At 50.3% G+C, this 22,286-nt stretch overlaps 1 protein-coding gene across 3 annotated transcripts in view; it reads right to left on the bottom strand.

Annotated features, from left to right (window-relative positions):
* Positions 1-21,593, bottom strand: part of HRH2 (histamine receptor H2) — a 52,871-nt gene extending 31,278 nt beyond the window's left edge. For all 3 annotated transcript variants that reach the window (XM_032851850.1, XM_032851852.1, XM_032851851.1), the window contains exons 1-3: positions 21,582-21,593; positions 14,001-14,102; positions 185-304 (exon numbers count right to left, since the gene is read on the bottom strand). The gene's annotated coding sequence lies outside the window, so the exon portion shown is untranslated. The remainder of the gene's footprint in view (positions 1-184; positions 305-14,000; positions 14,103-21,581) is intronic.
* Between the last annotated feature and the right edge of the window lie 693 nt (positions 21,594-22,286).

Here is a 22,286-nt window from a genome sequence, read left to right as displayed (position 1 = left end):
AATAGGGGCTGCGTCTGCTTGTTCACTGCTGGTTCCCAGTGCCTGACCCTACAGGCAGGCATTAAGCATCTGATGGATAAATGATCAAAGGAGTGAATAAATAAGCAAATGCAATGAATTTGCTCTGATAAGGCACTGAGAACAGTGTCTGATGCTGTTGGTTTTCACAAAAACGTCATCATACCGTAAAGCAGGAGCCGGCCAACTTTCCCAGGAAAGAGCCAGGTAGCAAATGTTTTCGGCTTTGCATACCACAAGGTCTCGGCTGGAATTACTCAGCTCTGTCATCATCGCCTGAAAGCACCTACCATGGAGAGACAACGTGCCAATGAATGAGTGTGTCTGTGCTCCCATGAGACTTTACTATGGACCCTGAAATTTGAATTTCACATAGTTTTCACGTGTCGCAAAATAGGATTCGTCTTTTGATTTTTTCCAACTCTTTAAAACCATTTGCAAACTCTTTAAAAATGTAAAAGCCATTCTTAGCTCATGAGCTGCCCAAAACCAGGCAGAGGGCCAGATTTAGTCTGCTATCATAGTTTGCCAACGGCACCCCCTGCCCACACCTGCTCCAAACATCGCTCTCAATCTTCCTTTTCTTATTTAGCAGCGCGTGTGGCCGGTCAGCCTGTGCAGAACTGACTTGATCTCTCCAGTGGCTGCCTGGCAGCCCACGGGGTGGCTGGCCACCGTTGATCCCATTTTGCCTCTATCACAAGTATTTTGGTATTTTCTGGCTCCTTCCTCTCTTCTTCCCTCCTTCCCATCCTCTCAGCCCTCCCTGCTTTCCTTCCAGCTGTCCCAGTGCAAACCTCACTTCAACAGAAAGGCTGCACACACAATACTTCTTGTCAAGTCCCAGAAGATCCCCTTCTCCTGGTGAAATTCTATGATTCCAATGGACGAAACACAGAGGCCCTGCTGATTTCCTTTCATGCAAGCTGATCCTGGTTTTCCAGAGAGCAGCTCGCAGGCCATCTACTGGGATCTGGGAGCCTGCAGAAATCAGGATGACGGTGGAATCCCTCTCAGCAGCAAGCTAATCAGAAGCAAGCTAATGACATGAATTAAACCTCTCTGAGGCTCTGGACTGGAGCGGTTTTGCAACCTGAATACGAGAAACATCATTTAATCATAACCACTGTGTTGGGACAAGGATCACGGCTCCTGGTCACCTTCTGCCGCTCCAGCTGGTTCAGCCACCAGGCTTTGCGAGCCGGGCCTCTGGGTATTATTTTTAGAAGATCTTTTCATTACATAAATAACGCAAGCAGCATGGTTCTCCCTGGTACATTTAATTAACTGTGGAGGAGATAGCAGCGAGGCTATCTTTTTTGAGAATCCCTATTTCTGATAACAATTTTTTTCCCGAGTTTCTTAACAGCCAGGTGTAGGTATTTTGGCCCTGGACCAATATTTTAGTTAATGTTTGGGATTTTCAAATCTGAAGGAAGCAGCCTCTCGCATAATTCAAAATCTATCCTCCCCTGCCTTCTTTCTTTCTCTTCCTTCCCTCTGTTCTTTTTGGTCAGTGTTTCTTTCAGAACTTAACACATGACAAATGTTGTTCTAGGTGCTGGGGCACAAGGATGAACAGAGCAGTGGCGGTCCCTTTATCATGGAATCTCAAAGAATCACTTCTGTCGTGTTTCTATTTTATAGCCCAGGTCCTGGAGTTTCCGGTGACCTATCGTGAAGGCAGGAATTTTCAAATGGAGCTTCATTCCACCCTGTACCTTGTGGGTAGAGTGACTGCCCCAGAGGCCACAGCCCTACAAGATCACGGTCACTGTTTTCATCATCACAGATAACACAAAAACACTTTCTCGAACTTCCCTTCCAAAATTCCAGAGCCATGACATGCTTATTGCGGTAAACTCAGTATCCTGAGGGATACGGGAAAGGACGACTGTTTGGGCTGTCACACACGCCCAGGAGGTGACTGTTGCTGACAGTTTTGTGTGACGGAGGCCTTCCCTTCTTGCTCTGGGCTTCTCTGTGTACACAGGCACACACGCTCTCCACATTACCGAGCAACTTTGTTTCCCTAATTCCTTTATTGTATAAAGACACCCCTCTAGGTCACTTAGACCTCACTCCTTCTTTTGAGAACCTGTGCTGTGGCCATACAGCCTCTACCGGGCTAAATGTATGAAGGACATCTGTGACAGCAGGTGTGCAAGCAGCAAAAAGCAAGAACCCATCAGAGTGTCCAGCAGTAGGGGATGGCTTGAGAGATCATGGTGAATCCTTACTGTGAGATCGCCCTGGGCATGGTGAGATCACACATTAAAATAAATATCATTTTATCCTCACAATAACCCATGAGTGAGGGAAATCATTGCCCCATTTAATTCTGAAAGAGTGAAGCTCAGAGGGCCCAAGTGATGTCTCAGGACTAGTAAGTGGCCAGAAAGCCTGGATTCAAATTCAGCTCACATCCCGTCAGCCTGCCTTAATGCCTGTGCTCAATCAGACGTCACCCCATCCTTCCAGCTGGATCTCATTAAACATCCCTGTACTTGTCCCCTAACTTCGCCATTCAGTTAACCCAGCCTTTCCCCAAATCTGTCACACCTTCTTAATCCTGCCTTTGCTGTCTCCCTCACCCGCAGCCCTGCTCTTCCCTGTGTTCACTTCAACTACTCTCCTTTCAAGGCCCTGCTCAAGCACCTCGATCTCCCTAGAGCCTTCCCAAATGCCTGGAGGCAGAAGCATTCTCCCCTGTGCTTTGTACCTAGTTATGCTTTGGTACCTGCTGCCTTGCAGTGTTAATATGGCTCCCAGGGTTAATTTGCCTACCTGCAAGGCCTGGATCTTGCCCACCTCTCTCCACCCCCCCCCATCCACCCATCTACACATCCACCACCCATCTATCTGTCTGTCCATCCATCCATCCATCCACCCACCCATCCAACCATCCATCCGTCCATCTACCCATTCATCCACCCACCCATCCATCCATCCATCCATCCATCCATCCATCCATCTGTCTGTCCACCCACCCATCCATCCACCCATCCATCCATCCACCTCCCCATCCATCCATCCATCCATCCACCCATCCATCTGTCCATCCACCCATCTACCCACTCACCCATCTGTCCAACCATCCACCCACCCATCCATCCATCCATCCATCTGTCCATCTGTCTGTCCACCCACCCACCCATCCATCCATCCATCCCGCCATCCATCCACCCACTCATCCACCCATACCCACCCATCCATCCATCCACCATCTTCTGTTGTCTATATAACACAGAGAGATACAGAGTACATGAAGTGCGAGTGTGTGTGTGTGTTGTGTGTGTGTGTAGTGTGTGTGTTTGTGCATGTGTGGTTTCCCCACCTTGGAAATATGTGGGTATTCACCTTGGGATTCAAAGGGTCTGGTTAGTGTCTGAATGGATACGTGAAAATGGGCCTATTTCCCCCAGCATCTTATGGTGAACATTTTCACACACAAAAAGTTGAAAAAACAACACAATATACAATAGATCTCATCCAACTGTCCATGAAGATTAGATAATTGACTGTTCACCTCTCATTCTGTGAGAAAAATCACATGAAACTCATTAAGATAGTCTTCAGCCCCTTCCTCCCCCATCTCGCAGGCTGATGGTGTGTCTCACAGCTGCCCGTGTCCCACTGCTTCCTCTTCTCATCTCTGTCTTAAGAGCCTTTCAAAATGCACCTTCTGGAGAATTGGCTCAGGGCTGCAGTACTCCCCGCTGCCCCCTGGGGAGGCTTCTGACCTTTACCTGCCATCAGCCCCTCGCAGATGCAGCCAGAACAAAGAGTGGGGCCCAGTTCAGAGTCTGCCTCATGGGGAGGCCGTGCTGGCCAATTAGCCCTCAGGAGCAGCCCCAGCCCAGCGTGATAAGTGCACTCACTGCACTCTCTGATGTGCTTGAAACCCGCCATGCTGGGCTCTGTGCGGGGGAGGGCTGATCCGCTTTCTGTTACCAGCTTCGGTTGGCCTCTAAGTTTAGATCCTTGATGTGGCATTCAAGGTTCTTCATGACCCGGTTCTGTCTCCTCTCTTTCGTCTCAGCTCCTGCCTACCATGTGCACTTCTGTGTCCTGGGACAACATTTTGGGAAACACAGCACTGGGGACATTTCATTCCTTTGGTTTTGAAAGTGCCAGGCCCATTCTGACTCTGTGCCTTTGCCTATGCTGTTCCACCTGCCTAGAATGCCTCTCTTCCCTTCTCCTCTGCTATCTCAGCCTGGAAAGCTCCTAGAGGTACTCGCTCCATCCTCTCACTTCTGCCCCCAAGTTGCACCCACTTCTAGCCCAGGCTTGGGCTTTCTAGGGTGCGCTGGGTAGAACCCTGGGTGTTTAGTGCCCCCAAGAAAACTCTCCTCCTGAGGGGGTGGGGGGTCCTTGGTGATTCGTCATCAGAATATTTCTCCCTAGGAACTGAGTTGTAGTAGCTGGGGTCCAGAATATCATTTACCTCCTCACTCCTCCCATGCAGCACAAAGAACATGGGGGCTTGGAGGGTTGAGCGTAGCCCCACTGGCACTGGTGCAGCCCAGAGGCAAACCCAGGCCTGCCTCATGCCTCTACTTCCCTCTCACTATTCCTCGTAGACAAAATCCCAGAAGAAATGCCACCGGTGGTAGATTCTGTTTACTAACTAGAAGGGTGAGGCCTTCTAGAAAAGCCACTGATCTAGGGGCTTGGGGACCTTCCCTTTCAAATTTTATCAAACTGAGTCCAGCACTTTCTTTTCCTTTTCCCTGGGAAGTGAAATGAAGTTCCCCTTTCCATGTTTAAGTATCTAAGCTCCAGACACAGGGGGCTGGCATTGTGCAAGCCGGGATCAGTTAAGCCTTATCTGATGGGGTTCCTCTCAGGGCCTGACGGATGAGTCTGGTCTCACAAGCAATAATTTACACTAGGAAAAGAAAACAGGATTCATCAGACAACTCCTGTCTGCCAGATCCCTCCTAGGTGATCCAGGCAGGCAACCCTGTGAAGGGGGAGAGTGGATCCTTATTCTGCAAATGTAGGCATGATAAGCGAAGGAAAGCCCTAGGGGCTGAAAGCAAGGACTCTGGACAGATCTGGGTTCTAAGTCCAGTGCTGCCATTTCATAGCTGAAGTTGGGCACTTTCCTGAGCCTCAGTGTCCTCATTTGTAAAATCTCTAAGATAATACGCCCTCCCTCACTTGGTGGATGGGAAAATGCAGAACCTATCACCCGGCACATGGCAGGTTCTCCCCAGATGTTATCTGTATCATTGTCTAAAGCTGTACAGCCAGGAATTAAGTATTCCATGAGCACTCCGTATATTTACTGAGTGCCTTCCAGGTGCAGACAATATGCTGGGATCTTGGAACACAGCAGTGAGCATGACAGACACATCTAGAAGCTTCTAGTACAGTGGGGGAGACGAACATTAGTAACTCACTGTAGAACTGTTCATTTAATTACAGTTGCATTAAGAGTTCTATGTATAAATGGGAAGTATAGAGAGATAAAAGATTATATAATGGGGGTGGGGGCTGGCCTGGTCCAGGGGTTACTGAAGGCTTCTCAAGGAAGGATATGTGAGTTGAGACACCAGAACAGATGGAAACTCGAAGAAAATGGGGGACAAACAGACAGAGGGAAGAGCTCACACAAAAGCTCCAGGAGGGAGATGGTGGATTTTATCCCCAGAGCCATGGTAAGCCTCAGAGGTAGAGGGGGAGTGTGCGAGAAAGGCAATGTGATGGGAGGCAGGAAGGGGTGCTCTTCTCTGCTGTCCTGCTGTCTATACCAGGAGGTGAGCTGTGGCAGTGGGGGTGGGTCTGAGCTGGGCCCTGCTGTCCACCCCCTGTGATCCCCACAGGTTATGAGACAAAAGTCACTGGGTCCTGGAAAGGCAGTTCCTTGACTTTATGAGCCCTAATTTCTTCAAACTTCCCCCCTATAATTGGCCATTCCAAACGTCCTAGGAGCCTGGTGTTGAGGGCTTTAGAAAGTAGTCCCAGCAGCAGACCCTCCAGAACTCTGTCCCTGTCAGGAGTCCTAAAGATTTCTGTCAGCGGGGCAACTTCCACTCCTTAAGGAGGGAAGACAAGCCTTTAAATCTCCAGAGTGGCCATACGCACATACACCACATGGGGTGCAGAGCAAACGGGACTGAGGCCCAGCTGGTCCATCAGCACTGAAATGACCTCGGTCTTCCCTAGGGATCCTTTCTTCCCACTTACAGATGCCGGCCAAGGTGCAGCTCCATTTAAGAATGGCTGACGCCTGTTACACTCCAGGAGCTCTGGGTCTCCTTGTTACCATCCCCCAGGGGCCTGGTGCAAGCTCTGAGGCTGGGGTAGGAGATCACCCCCCTGGGGACATGGCAGGTCCCAGGCCCACACTTCAGACACAGCCCAGGCATGGCTAACAGGGGCCGTGGTGGAGACAACAAGGACTGTGGAAACTCGGAGCAACGAAGTTGGACTCTGTGGCTGGTGGCAGGTGACAGCTGTGTGTGTGCACATGACACTTTATGGAGCCTGGAAACCCCCGTTCATGTTAAGAACACTCAGACTCCTGACCCAGCCACTGTGTTTCTAGGAACTCGTCCGGTGACTCCCCACAGCACTGACTGGGTTAGCCAAAGCTGGAAATGGCGTGAAAGTGCAGAGGACACAAAGCAGTGAAGCCATCAAAAGACTGAGTAGGCTGTCTGGGCCCACATCGGATAGTCTCCAAACACGTGCCGAGTAGGATGGGAAAGGGGAAATGTGTGTGTGTGTACCCACGCATTCCGCGTGACTGCTCAGGAAGGGTACTGGGACTTGCCAAAAGGGAGCTGTTTCCTCTGGAGACCTGGGGGTTGAGCCATGGGTGGGAGAAAGTTTTTTTTTTTTTTAAGATTTATTTATTTATTCAGAGAGAAAAAGAGAGTGTGAGCACGAGCCCGAGGGGGAGAGACTGAGAGAGAGAGAAGGAGAAAGAATCTCATGCAGATTCCACGCTGGGCGCAGAACCCAACATGGGGCTTGATCTCGGGACCCCCAGATCATGACCTGAGCTGAAACCAAGAGCGGGACGCTCAAGCAATGGAGCCACCCAGGTGCCCCATGAAACTTCTTTCACTATATGCCCTTTGGGACCTTTTGAATCTTTTTACCTCGTGTATGTATGACCGATTTGAAACCTAGCAGCTGCGAGGCTTGACAGGTGGAGAAGTGAAGGGAAGGGGCAGGGGATGCCCGGCAGAGGGAACAGCACACAGAGGGATAGAAGCTGGGTGGTCAAACCACGCTGAGGAGCAGGATTAGCTGTGTGGCTGGTCAAGGGCTCCAGGCCAGGGCTGGCACTCGGTCCTCTCAGTCCAGGAGCCCCCTTGCAAGAAATCCTCCACGTGAAGCTCATTGCGTTCAGGGACCATCGTCTCCCCACAATCATGGCCAGGTCTGGGAGTCAGACTGGTCATGCCGTGCCCCTCCAATGCTTCCCTGTTCTTTGCATAAAGAGGACGATGCCCGTCACACCCTGTAGGATCTGGCCTCCGCCAGCCTTTCTGGCTGATTCTTCAGGGGAAGTTGGAGCCAGGGATGGAGCTCTAGAGAGTTTGGATGTAGCAGTCAGAGAAAGACAAATACCGTATGATTTCGTTATGCGTGGAACTTAAGATACAAAACACGGGAACATAGGGGAAGGGAGGGAAAGATACAATAAGATGAAAACAGAGAAGGAGGCAAACCATAAGAGACTCTTAACTCTAGGGAACAAAGTGAGGGCTGCTGCGTGGGAGGTGGAGTGGGGAGAGAGTCACTGGGTGATGGGCATTAAGGAGGGCACGTGATGTAATGAGCACTGGGTGTTTCACGCAAAAGATAAATCACTGAGTTCCACCTCCAAAACCAATAATGCAGTATATGTTAGTTAAATTGAATTTACATAAAAAAATGAAAAAAAAAAGTTTGGACTTAGTTCTGAAGGCAATGGATAGCCACTGAAGCTTTAATCATCAGGCCCAAGATTACCCAGGAAACTGGTAGCCCATCTGGAAACAGGCTCTCCTGACCCGAGTCAGTGAACCATCAGCGAGGACACGCTCCTTCCTTGTTAGCATGGACACATCTCCTACTTCGCAACAGGCCTGGGGCTCTCTCTCTATAAGCATCAGGTCCTTTACACACTTCACCACAACATCTTGAGGCAAAAAATCTCTTCTGCATTTTACAAATGCAGGAACCAAGGCTCAGACAAGTTCAGGAACTGCCCAAAGTCTCAACACCGTTCAGTGGAAAAGTCAGGATTTGAATCCGGGTCTGTGGGACTCCGGGGTCCCTGTACTGGGCCACTGCCTGTTTATCTTCCCCAGTGGAGAAAGAAATGACCATTTGGGCTTTTCAAAGAGATGGTGTGATAGCCTGGGCATCTACAACATGAGACGCTCACTTCCTTCTTCGCAATAACATTAATGTTAGTCTTTCGTCTTTGTGGTTGCAGACTTCTAGCCCCTTCCCGGCAGTGGGCAGGACGTGCAGTCAAAGCCCTGTAGGCAGGAAAAGGCTTCTGGGCTTCTGGTTGAGACTGTTCTTTGGAGAGAAAAGTCCTGGATACCAGTCATCTGGACTTTGGTTCCACCTCCCATTCCTCCAGGGGCCCAAAGCCAGGGAGTGTGTTCCTTCTTCCTCAGGTGTGTCTTACTTCAAGCTTCGCACCCCCCTTGTACCCCCTTGGCACCCCCTCTGTACAGGCTGAGAGATGAACAGATCTGAAGGTTGTCTGGAATCTGGGGCTGCTCAGGTTGGGGAGAGCCCCACCCGCTCCCAGCCGGAGGGTAAGGCGGTGGGATCAAAGTGGACATTCTATTAGGAAGATTGCTATCACCCTGGCATGGCACTGAGGGGGACACGAGGTCCACACATGGGACCACAAGCTGGGACACTGATCACTTCCATTTTCTGAGCACCTACAGACAGTTTACTCTCTCTGTGAGGCCAATATGATTATTATTCATGTTTGACAGACGGTGAAACTCAAGTGCAGGAGGCTAAGGTCACTTGTCAAGTTCACACAGCTAGTAAAGAGGCAGGCAGGGCTTGGAAGCAGGCCTGGTCCCATAGTCTCCGAGCGTCCAAGACATGCACTTGGTCCAGCTCATTCTCTGACTATTTGTGCGAACAGTTCCTGTTGAGGTGTTTTCTGATCGGTGAGAGAGCCCACGCTGTTTGCCTGGCCTCTGCTAATGGTTGATGTTAGAACCCGAAGCCACACCTGGTGACAACAAAGTCCCTTAGTTATGGTTTGTCTGGGAAAGTCTTTTTTTTTAATTTTTCTTTTTATAAACATGTAATGTATTATTAGCCCCAGGGGTACAGGTCTGTGAATCGCCAGGTTTACACACTTCACAGAACTCACCATAGCACATACCCTCCCCAATGTCCATAACCCCGTGTCTGGGAAAGTCTTTATTTCGCCTTCATTTTTTGCTTCAATCAAGGTGAAGTTCACATAACAGAGAATTGACCGTTTCCAAGTGTATAATTCAGCAGCGTTCAGTACATTCACAGTGTTGTGTTCCTAAAGTTGTTCATCGCTCCAAAAAGAAACTCCACGCTCATTAAGCAGTCACTCACCTTCCCCTCTTGTCCTGGTCCCTTCCAACTACCCACCTGTTTTCCGGCTCTTTGGATTTGCCTATTCTGGATGTCGTGGCCTCAGAGTATGTGTAAAATTAGGAAGTGCAGGGCTGGGAGAGACCTCTGATTCTCTTTTCCTTCCCCTGCCTCCCTTTCTTCCACGGAGATGCTCAGCTAAATCCTTGGGCATCACCCCTGGCATATTTCTTGCCTCCTCTACTTGCTCACCACGTCTCTCTCCCCACTGGAACGTGGGTGCCGTGAGGGCCAGTATCCTCTCTGTCTTGCTCCCTGACAGGCAGCTAATGAGGGCTCCATTAATACTGGCTGGACTGACTAAATGCATGTTGAAAACGAGCATCCTAACAATATAACATCCCATTTACTGGGCACTTGAAGGTGTCAAGCGGTGTTCCGAGCACCTCATACACTTTATCCCATTTAATCTCGGCAATAACTCTGTTATGTGGATTCCATTATTCACTTCCATCTTCTAGATAAGACAATTGAGGTTTATGGTGTTTTTGTGACTTGGCCAAAGTCCACGGCCAGCAGAGGCTTGACAAGTGTGGGAAAGGCCTGGGGAAGGGCTTTTCAGGGCAGGCGTTGGACTTGGTCAAATGAAAATTCTTCCTTGCTTCTTCTGAGGGAGGTGAGACCGAGATTGCCAGTGTTTGCAGGGGGTCCCAAATCTCTGCCATCCAGGGGGCAGGGGTAAGGCAGAGAGGGCACTGGGTTGGGAATTTGGACCTTGAGTTTGAGTCCCTGGTATGACTCTGACTGTCTGTGTCACCTCAAACAAGTTCCATATCTTCAGATTCCTCAGCAGACAAGTGTGGAGATGGGCTTAGATTATCTCAAAGATTTCTTCCAATGACATTATGTATGTGTGTTATGTGTAGAGGGGGTGGAAAAGATGGAATCATGAGCTCCTTAAAGAACAACATAGGAGTGTTCTGGGTAGAAACACATTCAGCAGTCACCCTGGGGTCAAGAACCTTTCTATGGCATCCCTGAAAGGTAGTCATCCCCAATTGCCTTGCATACCTCCAATGACGGGGGACTCACTATCTCAGAAATTATTTGCCAGCGACTTACAGCCATTTAAAGATATTATAGAGCCCTACACACTCTTTGTTTTGGAGGCATAGCCCACTGCATAATAAACACATTGTAATAAATGCGTATTCCAAAGGAAAGAGAATGTGTACTTAGCTATTTAGTATAATGAGCTGCCACTGACCAGCTGTCATAGTGGCACAATTGTAGATAGCCAATTAAACATTTATTACTTGCAATTTTGTGGTTTTCTTTTTGTATTTTAGATCTGGGGTGTGTGTGTGTGTGTGTGTGTGTGTGTACACGCGTGCGTGCGCGCATGTGCCTGTATGAGTTTGCAGACATTTTTGTAGGTTGCTTAAAGCTCTGAAGCCCTATAGAACAAAGTCCCCACTTCCAGGCAGCTCGACAGAGCTCCTTGTTCTCCTGAGTTTTTGCTTCTTTATGATCAAACAGCCCTCAGGCCCTCCAACTGGACTCCTCACCATCATCACTGCCATCGCTGCCACCACTGCCCTGCCCATCACTGCTGTCGTCAGTGTCCTTGCATCCTCATCTCCATCGACAAATCGCCTTCCCTCTACCTTCAGCCCCCACCGTCACAGGAGCTGGGCCGCAGAAGCTGCCCACACCAACATGGGATCTCCATCCCTCTCTGTTCTTCTCTCCCCCAGCCTCACTCCAGGTTTTGCCCTTCTGACAAGGTACAACTTGCTCCTACAGGCGACAGTCCTGCAGCTGGCAGGGTCACCTTAACGATGGCGGCAGCAAACAGCCAGCATTGACCACGAATGTTCACATACATGGGCTGTCTTACATAATGCTCTCTGTCCTCTCCCACTTTTCACGGCCCCTCCATGTGCCCATGGCCTCCTTTTGGTCCTGTAGGATTACACTGTGGAGCAGGTGGGGCAGTCGCTATTACCCCATTTTGCAAATGTGGCACAGAGAGGCCAGCTGCCTAAGCGAGGTCACACAGCTGGTCAGAGGCTGGTAGAGCTGTCTGTTGCTCATTCCCCACAGCTTACCCTGTCCCACACCTCCTGTGTTTGTCTTTCTTTCTTTCTTTCTTTCTTTCTTTCTTTCTTTCTTTCTAACATATTTATTTGACAGAGAGAGAGAGAGTGAGTGAGAGAACACACAAGAAGGAAGGAGAGAGAGAAGCAGGTTCCCCACTAAGCAGAGAGCCTGATGTGGGGCTTGATCCCAGGACCCTGGCATCAGGACCTGAGTCAAAGGCAGATGCTTAACTGACTGACCTACCCAGGCACCCTACCTCCTGTTTCTCAAACCTCATTCGCTCACGCACCACCTCCAGGATCCTTTCCAAACCCACAAAATACCAGTCCTGTTTTTTTATGCAATATTTTTCTCAGAAGTGATTGAATTGATTGCAAACGGGATTGTTTCATCACTGCAATCACCAACAGGATCACCTTCCTTCAAATAGGTCACCCTGAAACTTAACGTGGCAATTAACAAACGTTACACTCCACGTGGCCACTGCTGTGCCAAGAGCCAGCCTCTAAGCAGACTGGCCTGGTTGGAGACGTGTTTAAGTGGGACTACCACCAAACTGATACTTTCCCTTGGATGCAGACAGGAAGGCTTGGAGGACTGAAAAGGGAACCCTCTCTCCGCTGGTTGGGCAGCATGTTGACATCCGTGTGGCTGACCACTCCTGTCCATGCCCGGACCCCAGGGCTGCCTGCCCCACCCATCGAGGAAACATCTGGCTCATGCAGGAAGCCCCCATTGTGCCATGGAAAGGAGCCAGGGACCTCTGCGAGGCTCGGTTTTCCATCTGGGCATGGGCATGGTACTGCAGCATGCAGTGCTGGGAAGAGAAGCTGTGACATAAAGACAAGCCTGGAAGTGAGGTGGCGGCCTTAGCAAGCGTCCCTCCCTTCCCCACGGCCGTTCTCTGCTCTTCTCTCAGAAACCCTGGTCTTGGAGTCCTGCCTTTTCTGGGAGAGAAGGCACCCCAGCTGGCCAGATGGGGAGAAGGAATGAGCACTGTGGGTCTCCGCGGGGACAGTCTGGGTGCCGGGCAGCTCCCGGTGAGCCCAGGACAACCTGCCAGGCCAGGGGGGATGCTGTGTCAGTTTGCTGTTTGCTTCTCCCCCTGGCCCGGCCCTTAGCACTTCTCTTCCTCTTGGCCTCCCCGCCCCAGTGAAACAAAGGGTCCTTCCCAGCAGGTGTAGTGAGTTCTAATTCCAGCTCCGCTACTTACCAGTGAGGCAATTCTGGCCAGGAGATCTGGCTTAAAGCCCCAATTTCCCTTCCCGTGAAATGGGGACAATAACCTCAACCGCACAAGCCTTGCCAAGAGGCTTGCAGGCTTCAGAGCAAGGCACTTCTAGAACTTTCCCCACTGCTTCTCTCCATGGCCAAGGCAAGCAGTGGTGTGGTGTCGTCTCCCTGCCTCAGATGCCTCAAGGGGCAGAATGGAAATGACAAGAGTTTCTACGTTGTCTGACTGTTGTCAGGAAGAAACGGGCAAAAGTGGGCAAAGTCCTGGTAGTTGGGGTTCAGTGGGTGTGAGCCCTCTACATGCTTACACACAGCACAGTGCTTGACCCAGAGCCCGTCTCCCTCTAGCTCCCCACTGGGCTCTGGCCTGCCCTGTCCCTTCTCCTTCCATGACCTCAGCATGTCTCCTTTCTTAGCTACGTCCCCTGGTAGTACCCCGAGCTCCTAGCCTCTGCCCTGGGGGGCCAAGCCATGACTCTTCAATATCTGACCTAAGTCCCAGGCATCCCGGAGACGCCCAGTCCAGTTACAGAACAAACTGCAGGTTTCACTGTGTTCTTTATGACAGCTGAATACTGGAAATGACCTTGATGTGTTTGCAACTAGAAGACTGGTGGAGAAATTTTGTCATAATGGAATCCTGATAGCTATTACTGTAACACTTTGGAAACTATGAAATAGTAAAAAAAACATGTTTATCTTTAAGTAATAAAAAGCAAGATTGAAATTGTATCTAAGACACAATTATAACTAAGAACTCCTACCCTGTCAACCTACAGGGGAGAAAAACAGCCAACATTTATGTCTAGAAGGGCAGACTGGCTGGGAATAGTGGTTTTCTTTGGATGGTGGTATGACTTATTACGTCTTCCTTCAAATTTCCTTATTCCAACTTTTCTACATTGAGAATTAATTCTACGGTGACTAAAAAGAACACAAAGATGCAGAATTGTGTATGCTGTACTTCACTTAAGTCAAAAACACTCAGATATATATATATACACACACACACACATATATTATAGTGCGTATATTTTTGCACAAAGAAAATTTGGAAGGATACATCATAACAAACAAAAGTGACCGACCTCTTCTTTTGAGAGGGGACTGGGCAGATGCGGACCGGGGTGGAGTGAGGATCTCCCTGAAGACCTTTGTATATTGTACTTCTGACTGCATGGATGTTTTTTCTAACCAGAAAGTGAAAAGAAAAAGAAAACATAACTACCTAATAAACATTTAGCAAAAGCAGTATTTTTCCAAATGGGCTCTGCGGACATTTGTTGAAGTTCCTACTTAAAACAAAAAACAAAAATTTGTGCCTGAAGTACAAGATCTTAATGGTGCACTTAACGGAGCCTGTCAGCAAGCACTGGGACTGAGAGAGACTGGGGATTGGAGGGCTCTCAACAAGCCACATAAAGTCCCAGAGGCCACTCCCACGCTGCCCTCTTTTTCCCACGGAGCCTACCCAAAGAGTGATGCTCCCAGGACCAGTTTAGGGAGCGCAGGGAAAGGGAAAGCTAGGAGGATGGTCGTGTCTCCCTAAGCCAGGCAGGTGTGTGTGAACAGTCTATACCCACTGTGGGACTGTGGGGTATGGGCATGGTGACCCAGAAAGAGGACACCTGCACTGGCCAGAGGGGTGGTCACTGTGGTCACTCTGGGCCTAGCACCACCAGTTGGCCACATTCTTCAAGAGAACCTGGAAATCTGGATTTTAAATGAAATCTTCTGGCTATAAAATAAAATATCCAAGCTTTTCAATGCAATCTCTCTCTCTCTCTCTTTTTCTAATATCTTACGGTTCCCTGCAAAAGTCCTCCACCACCTGTGGGCTAGGAGCTCAGTGTGTCGTTGATGTTCTCAGAAAGCCAGGTCTGCCCTGAGGATTTATTTCCTTTTCTAGCCACCCACCATCTTTCATGATTGCTTTGAGAATTTTGCCCCAGATCAGCATCAAACTCATTGGCCCATTGCTCAGGGGAGTTTGCTTTCCTCCTGCTTGAAAACTGGGCTGACATCCATCTGTCTCTGCCCCGGGAGTGTGGGAAGGAGCCTGGGAGAGGGTGACTAACCCTAGCAACCAGCTTTCTCAGGGGGAGTGAATGCTCTTCATCAGGCAGTGACAGTCTTTGGCATTGTTGCTGGACTCCTGCTCTGGGCTCTAACAGCCCTCTGATGTCTCCATCCCTCCTGCCCTCTTCAGCCTTAGTTTCCCTTCCTCTCCTGCCACCACGCCCTCTGTGCACCAGCCTGCCAGAAAGTCTCATCCTTCAACTCTCCATATTCTCGCACCTCAGTGCCTTTGCACATCCCGATCCCTGGGTTGGGATCACCCTCTCCTGCTGCTGCTTCTACCATCTAACCCTCAGGCAGCTGGACAGTGACATACCCAAATGGCAGCTCCTTGTGCCCTCTCTGTTGTAGCCAGCACCCCAGAAGGCTGGCATCCACTGTTCCTGCGTTGGTCATTATTTAGTCTCCCATTTTTTCTGTGACCCACGCCCTTCTCGCATGCTTTCACCTTCCAAACAGCTTTTAAATCTGTCCCCTTCTCTCCCACTGCAGTGTTCCAGCTTTTGTCCCAGCCGGGCTGTCCTGACTCTTCCAGATCTCGGCTCTCCTGTCAGCCCCACCTGCCTTCACATTATCTGGGGAAAGGACATTTTAGAAAACACGACCTGGTCACCTCTACCCTCTGCTTGAAATCCTTGTGTCGCTCCCCAGCCTACAGGACAGAGTTCAGACTCCTCAGTTTGGCATTGCGGGGTCCAGCCCTGTCGACTCCTCTGTTACCTCCTTCAGATGCCCCTTGCACCTCTGGCAAAACCTAGCGGTCCTGTGTGCTCTGAGCACATCTGGAGATTTTGCAGCTCTGTGTCTTTGTACACATCTTTGTACACCTCTTTCTCCTCTCTTTGTCTACCTGCAACCCTCCCCATTCACCTCTGCCTCCAGCTCTGTGAATCCTGTCCTGATTCCCCCAGGGCAGCGGGTTTGGAAGTTAGATTATTCTCGCAGCAAAGGTGGGTGATTCCCAAGCTGAAAGTGGCTGGGGTATCCAGTCCCAGCTGGAGCTGTTGACAATGCTACCTGCTGCTCCTGTAGGTTGGGCGCCAGGTCAAGGCCGCCACATGTTCCTGGAGACTGTCCCCACAGGGCTGGCGATAATCAGCCATGCCGCCTGCTCCAATCTGTGACCAACTTGGCTCCAGCCACCTTTCCCTCACTGCCCCGGCGCCAGGACCGCGCCCTCCTGGCAGCGCTGCCACACGGAAGCTGGCATCAAAGACGGACAGAGTCAGAAAGGCTCTACAAGATCAGCCAGTGTGCCCCTGCCTGGATTGCAGTTGGAGAAGCTGGGGCCCAGAGAGTGACAGTGGCTTGCCCAGGGTCACACAGTGATGAAAGGTGTAGTCATGCCTGGAGCCCAGTTCTTCCAGATCGTATCAGATAGTTTAAAAAAAAAAAAAAATCGAAGGAAACCTTGAGATGTGCTAGCAAGGGCCTGGGGAGGAGTGCCTTAAAATTGACCAGACAGGGCAGGCCTCCCTGAGGCTGACCCCAGGGGGCAAGGCAGAGGAAAACAATCCCTGGCGAGGACTTTAGTGGGGACCAGCTTGCCGTTTTGGTCTGAGCAATGTGAGTGAGCAGAGATGCAGTCAAAGGCAGAGCCTGCTCCTGGTCATGTGGGGCCGCATAGACCCCGGGAGGGTTTGCATTTTAGTCCATGTAAAGGAACAACACAATGGAGTTTTGGCTCTGATCTGAGTAGACAGTTCTGCAAACATATACAGATGGCCAACACACACCTGAAAAGATGTTCAAATTCATCAGCCATCGGGGAAGTGCAAATCAAAATCATAGCGATATCATGTCGTACTCACAGAATCCAAAAGTTGGGTACTTAGGGTTGGTGAGGATGAGAAAAAACTTGAATCCTCATACACTGCCAGTGGGGATGTCAAAGGTTCAGCTGCTGGGGCACCTGGGAGGTGCCCTCGGTTAAGTGTCCCACTCTTGATCGGCTCAGATTGTGATCTCAGGGTCATGAGATCGAGCCCTACACGGGGCTCCAAGCTCAGCACACAGTCTGGGTAAGACTCTCCTTCTCCCTCTGCCCCTCTACCCCTCTACCCACTCATGCGTGTGCTCTTTCTCTCTCTCTCTCTCTCTCTCTCAAATAAATAGATAAGTCTTTTTTTTCTTTTTTTAAAGTTTCAGCTGCTTTCGGACTGCCTGGGTGGCTTGGTCATTAAGCGTCTGCCTTCAGCTCAGTCATGATCCCAGGGTCTTGGGATCGAGCCCCACATTGGGCTCCCTGCTTCAGGTGAGCCTGCTTCTCCCTCTCCCTCTGCCTGCTGCTTTCCCTGTTGTGCTCTCTGTGTGTGTGTGTGTGTGTGTGTCAAATAAATAAATAAATAAATAAATAAATAAATAAAATCTTTAAAAAAAAAGTGTCAGCTGCTTTGGAAAACACTCTAGTAGTTCCTCAAAAGGTTAAACATTGTATTCTTACATGGTTTAGTAATTCTACTCCTAGGTTCATCCCCAGGAGAAATGAAAAGATAAAATGTCCTCAAAATCAGTACATAAATGTTCATAGCAGAATTATTTATAATAGCCAAAAAAGTGGAAACAAGCCAAATGCCCATCAACAGAATGTGGTGTATCCATAAATGGAATATTATTTTGGCCACATCAAGGAATGACGTATTAATACATGTTACATGCAACATGGATGAAATTTGAAAACATGCTCAGTGAAATAAGCCAGACACAAAAGGCCATCTATTATTCCATATAATCATACATTACATGATTCCATTGATAGGAAATGTCCAGAAGAGGTACATCTCTAGACACAGAAAATAGATTAGCGGCTCCCAACCTTGGGTAGGAGTGGGGATGGATTGGGGAATGACAGTTAATGGGTACAAAGTTTCTTTGGGGGGTGATGAAAACGAGATCTGGACTTAGATCGTGGTGATGGTTGCAGAGCATACTGAAAAAAGTGACCCATAGACTTTAAACAGGCAAGTTTTAGGTCATATGAATTATGACTCTATGAAGCCTTAATTCTGTTTTGAAAGGCCACTCTGGTTGCTGTTGGGGGCAGAGTAACAGTAAGGAGGTCAGGCACCAACAATGCGATCATAGGCTTAGAGTGTCCAGTGCAGAGGAGGGACACAATGACTGTGTGCATGGCTCGCACAGGCTGATCCCTGTTCAGGAATGTCCTTCTCTTCTTATCCAGGCTTTTAAAACCCTGCACTGTTGACATTTTGCGCAGGATCTTTCTTCTGTATGGAGGTACTGTGGGATGGGAATCACGGGATGAACAGCCGCACCCCTGCACCACTCGCCAGCAGTCAGCACATCCCCCCACACAGCTGCAACAGTCAAAAGTACCTCCTAGAGGACTAACTGACCCCAACGGAGAACTGCTGCTCTAACCTCTTTTGCTTAGCTGCTGAATTCTTGAGTACCCTTCCAGGATCATTTCCCTTATCCTCTCTTCTGGGGAGCCTTCATCCTTCATTCTCCAAAGTCGCCCAGTTTCTTTCTTTCTTTCTTTCTTCTTTTAAAGATTTTATTTATTTATTTGACAGACAGAGATCACAGGTAGGCAGAGAGTCAGGTAGAGAGAGAGGAGGAAGCAGGCTCCCTGCTGAGCAGAGAGCCCGATGCAGGGCTAGATCCCAGGACCCTGGGATCATGACCTGAGCCAAAGGTAGAGGCTTTAACCCACTGAGCCACCCAGGCGCCCCTAAAAGTCACCCAGTTTCTTAAACAAAGCCCCATCACAGCCCTGATCGCACCGTGCACGCTCCACTCTCCCCACAGCTGCGTAGACATGGCACCTTACGCACTTTGGGTCCCCAGCATCAAGTACAAAACCTGGCCCTTTGGAGGTAGCTATGGACCCATTGCCTCACCTGCCAAGTGCAGAGGTGCACTGCCTGCCTCCCCCAGGGTTTCCATGATTAGTGCTCAAATGTGGGTTAACTGATCTGTCCACCCCTCCTGACTCTGGGTAGGAGGGTAGGTTACAGATCCAGATGGCCTGGGTGGCCTGGGTTTGCTGTGGGACGCTGGGAAAGTGATTGAGTTTTCTGACTTTTGGTTTCTTCTCTGTAAAATGGGGGTACTGATAATGCCCACCCTGTAGGGTTGTCATAAACACATAGCAAGAACACAACAAATGTCATATACTCTTGGTGATAATAATTTACTATTCTTTCTTTTTTCTGAGGGGCCTTCCAAATTCAACACAGAGGTGGCCTTGTCACTGGTAGGTGTTGTTTTGTGAGCCCTGTCCTGGATGCTGGCCAAGAGGAGGTAGGGGTGGGTCCATTAGGAGAATATTACGCAAAAAAATGGAAAGTTCAGAAATTATAAAGAGTCAGGGAACAAATTTCCCATAATCTTGCCACCCTCAGGCATATACAATCAACACTCTTTGGTCTGTTTCCTTGTAGTCTTTTTTCTAAGTGCTTGCCACGAATCTGTTACCATACCCTATATATGCATATACATACACATATCCTTATTCATTAAAAACTCTCCATTTTCTGTAGTCACATGGCTGTCCCATAATTTACTTAATTGATTCCCTACTGGACATTTAGGCACTCTCTGATTGTTGATGAATACCTTGCATTTGGAAGAACTTTGTTCATACTCCCATCATTTCATTTGGATGTCCTCCTTGCTTTTAAAACATTTTTGGCAAAGAGACCTCTCTAGCCTGCTGGGACACCCATTTTCCCATAGCTAGGCATCCATTTTCTCATCATCAGGGATTTCCTCCCCCAGGCTGAGCTAAATCCTTGGGATTGTGCCTTAATCCTGTTTCCCCTTCTGTGGACATTGGTGGAGATGGACCACAGCTGGCCTTGTCTTCTCCTTGGATGCATCAGCTGGGAGGGTCAGTTTATTTAGTCAACAGTGGATGGAGAATGAAAAGGAGAAGCAGCCTAGGCCAAGGTTAATGGGGACGAGGTTAACTGGGACAAGGTGGTAGAAGAAGAGAAGTTGGCTAGCTGGGGTTAGCCAGCCTCATATCAGCTTCCTATATGCTGTTGACTAGTGACCTTCCTTCCTTCCAGATCCCTAAAGAAATCAACAGGCAAAGGTACCCCAACCCCGTTGCCAGACTCAGACCCTCTTTCTCCTGTGTACATAAACAGCAGCTCTTCCTAGTACACGTAGAACAAGAAACCAGTGCTGCCTGGGCCCCAGCCAGGTGCCAGGTCGCATGCTAGACACCTTCCAGACTCCTACTTTGGAGCTGGTGTGGTACCATCCGAGGTGCTTGGAAGCAGACAGATCTGGAACCAATCCCAGCATAGGCATGTCCTACCAGTGGGACTGTGTGGAAGCAATTTGCCCCTGTGAGACTCGGTTTCCTTGTCTGTAATTTTGGGGTCTAACGGCACCACCTTCCCAGGATCCTTGTGGAGACTAGATCCCATACTGTACGCACAGCACCCCAAGTACCGGGCCTGCACAGAGCAAGAGCAGGAGAAATGTTATTTTCTCATTCCATTCAACTCTCATCATATCTCTCGGTCAAAGATGTCAATAAATGTTATCTGTCTCATTGCCTTTTATAACCACCAGCGACGGGGCACTCATTAGTATTAATTTGTAACTTCCCATTACCAATAAGATACTGAGGCTCAGAGAGATTTCACCAGGCGGTTTTCCGGGCAGAAACTGTTATCTCACAGATTTCATGTCTCAGAGAACCATCAGGATGGTGTCTGGAGGGGAAGCGGGGTGCCCCCCACCCCAATTCCCTGGGCCCTGTTTTATGCCCAGCTGGGCCACTGGCTACCTCTGGCAAAGGAGACCAGAGAGGACCTGCCCCCCACAAATGAGTTCCCAGGAGGCAACAAGAACCAGGACTCTGGCCATTGAAGTTAGGGTATGACAGCTGCCATTGGGGGACACCACAATCTGTACTTTACTGACCCACCTTCCAATCCTTAGAGCTTTCTCAAAGGGCCATTAGCGTCCCCACCCCAATTCACGGGATGGGAAACTGAGGTTCATATGGTCAAGGTCAACTGCAATTACTTAAGTGAGCGAGCTGGGATTCCCAGGGTAGGCCACTTGCCCAGCTCATCCCAGAGGCAAATCCTGCCTGTCCTTGGTACGAGGACATAGAGCGGCAGCCCAGGAGGGCGAAGGCCAGATACCTGGGCTCCCCGAGGAACTCTGCGTCCCCTTCCCGCCCACCCCCAACCTTCAACTGGCTTTCCTAAAGCAGAATGTCGCTCCATGCTCCCGCAGACACAACGCCTCTAGAAATGCCACCGCTCAGAGCCGGGGTCAAAACAGCGACTGTTTCTGTGCAAGTGGACTTTCCAAATCCACCCCCACGCGGGCAGAGGGAACAACACGCCGGACCCCACGCCCGGAGCACAGCTTCGGAACCGGGGCTGCATCCCGTCCTTGCAACTCCCCCTTGGCGCGCGCACGACCCCCGCAGGTCACAGAGAAGGAAACTGAGGCTCGCAGGCGGAGAGAATCGTTCAAGGTCAGGCGTAGTCTGCAAGCCGCGGGGGGGCCGGAGCTCGCACTCGGGGTCAGGGTCGCGACGGCGGCGGCGACCCCACCCGAGCCGAGGCCCCGTGGGGAGGCGGCGGCCGCGTTACCTTGAGCTGCTGCGGGGTGGGGCTCCGGCTTCGGCTCTGGGCTCGCAGGCGTCCTGCACTGGCGCCCGCTCGGCTCCGGGCAGGGATGGAGCGGGTGCCCCGCCCGCGCCCCGCGCCCCGAGCCTCGCGCCCACTTCCTCGTCCCCGCCCCCAACTCGCTCCTCCTCGCTCTCCGCCCCTCCCGCCCTCCCTCCCTTCCCTCTCCCGGGCTCTCCTGCTCCCCTCTCTTTCTCTCCCTCTCTCCTCCCGCCTCCGTGCACAGCACACTCTCTCTTCCTTCGCTCTGCTCCCTCCCCACAGTTCTTCTCCCCCGCGCTCCCCCACTTTCCCCTAGACCTTTCCTTCTCTCCCTGGCTCTGACGCGCGGCCCCTTCCTCTTTCTTTCTGTCACACTACCGTCTTTCTCTCCTTTCCGCGCCTCACTTCCACCCACTCCTCTCCCCCCCCAGCCCTGTCTGGGACCCAGCCTCCAGTAGTGAGGTAAGAGTAGGAGACTCCCAGCTGTGGCCCCTCGGGATCTGGTGGCACCCCTGCCCAGCACCCTGCTACCTGGAATCAGCCTACAGGAGAAAAAGGACTCGTTGCCTGGGAAAGGTCTGGAAAATTCTGTGATCTGTGGAACTTCAGAAAACCCCAGGGAGGGTTTGTTCTACTTGGAGGAAGGGATGGAGAAAGAGAAGGTGTAGAGAGGAGGGTCTTGGGAAA

Source organism: Lontra canadensis, unplaced genomic scaffold, assembly GCF_010015895.1.
Source record: "Lontra canadensis isolate GAN:19392208 unplaced genomic scaffold, GSC_riverotter_1.0 scaffold5, whole genome shotgun sequence".
NCBI classification, from domain to species: Eukaryota; Metazoa; Chordata; class Mammalia; order Carnivora; family Mustelidae; genus Lontra; species Lontra canadensis.
This window is presented reverse-complemented; position numbering and strand designations above follow the sequence as displayed.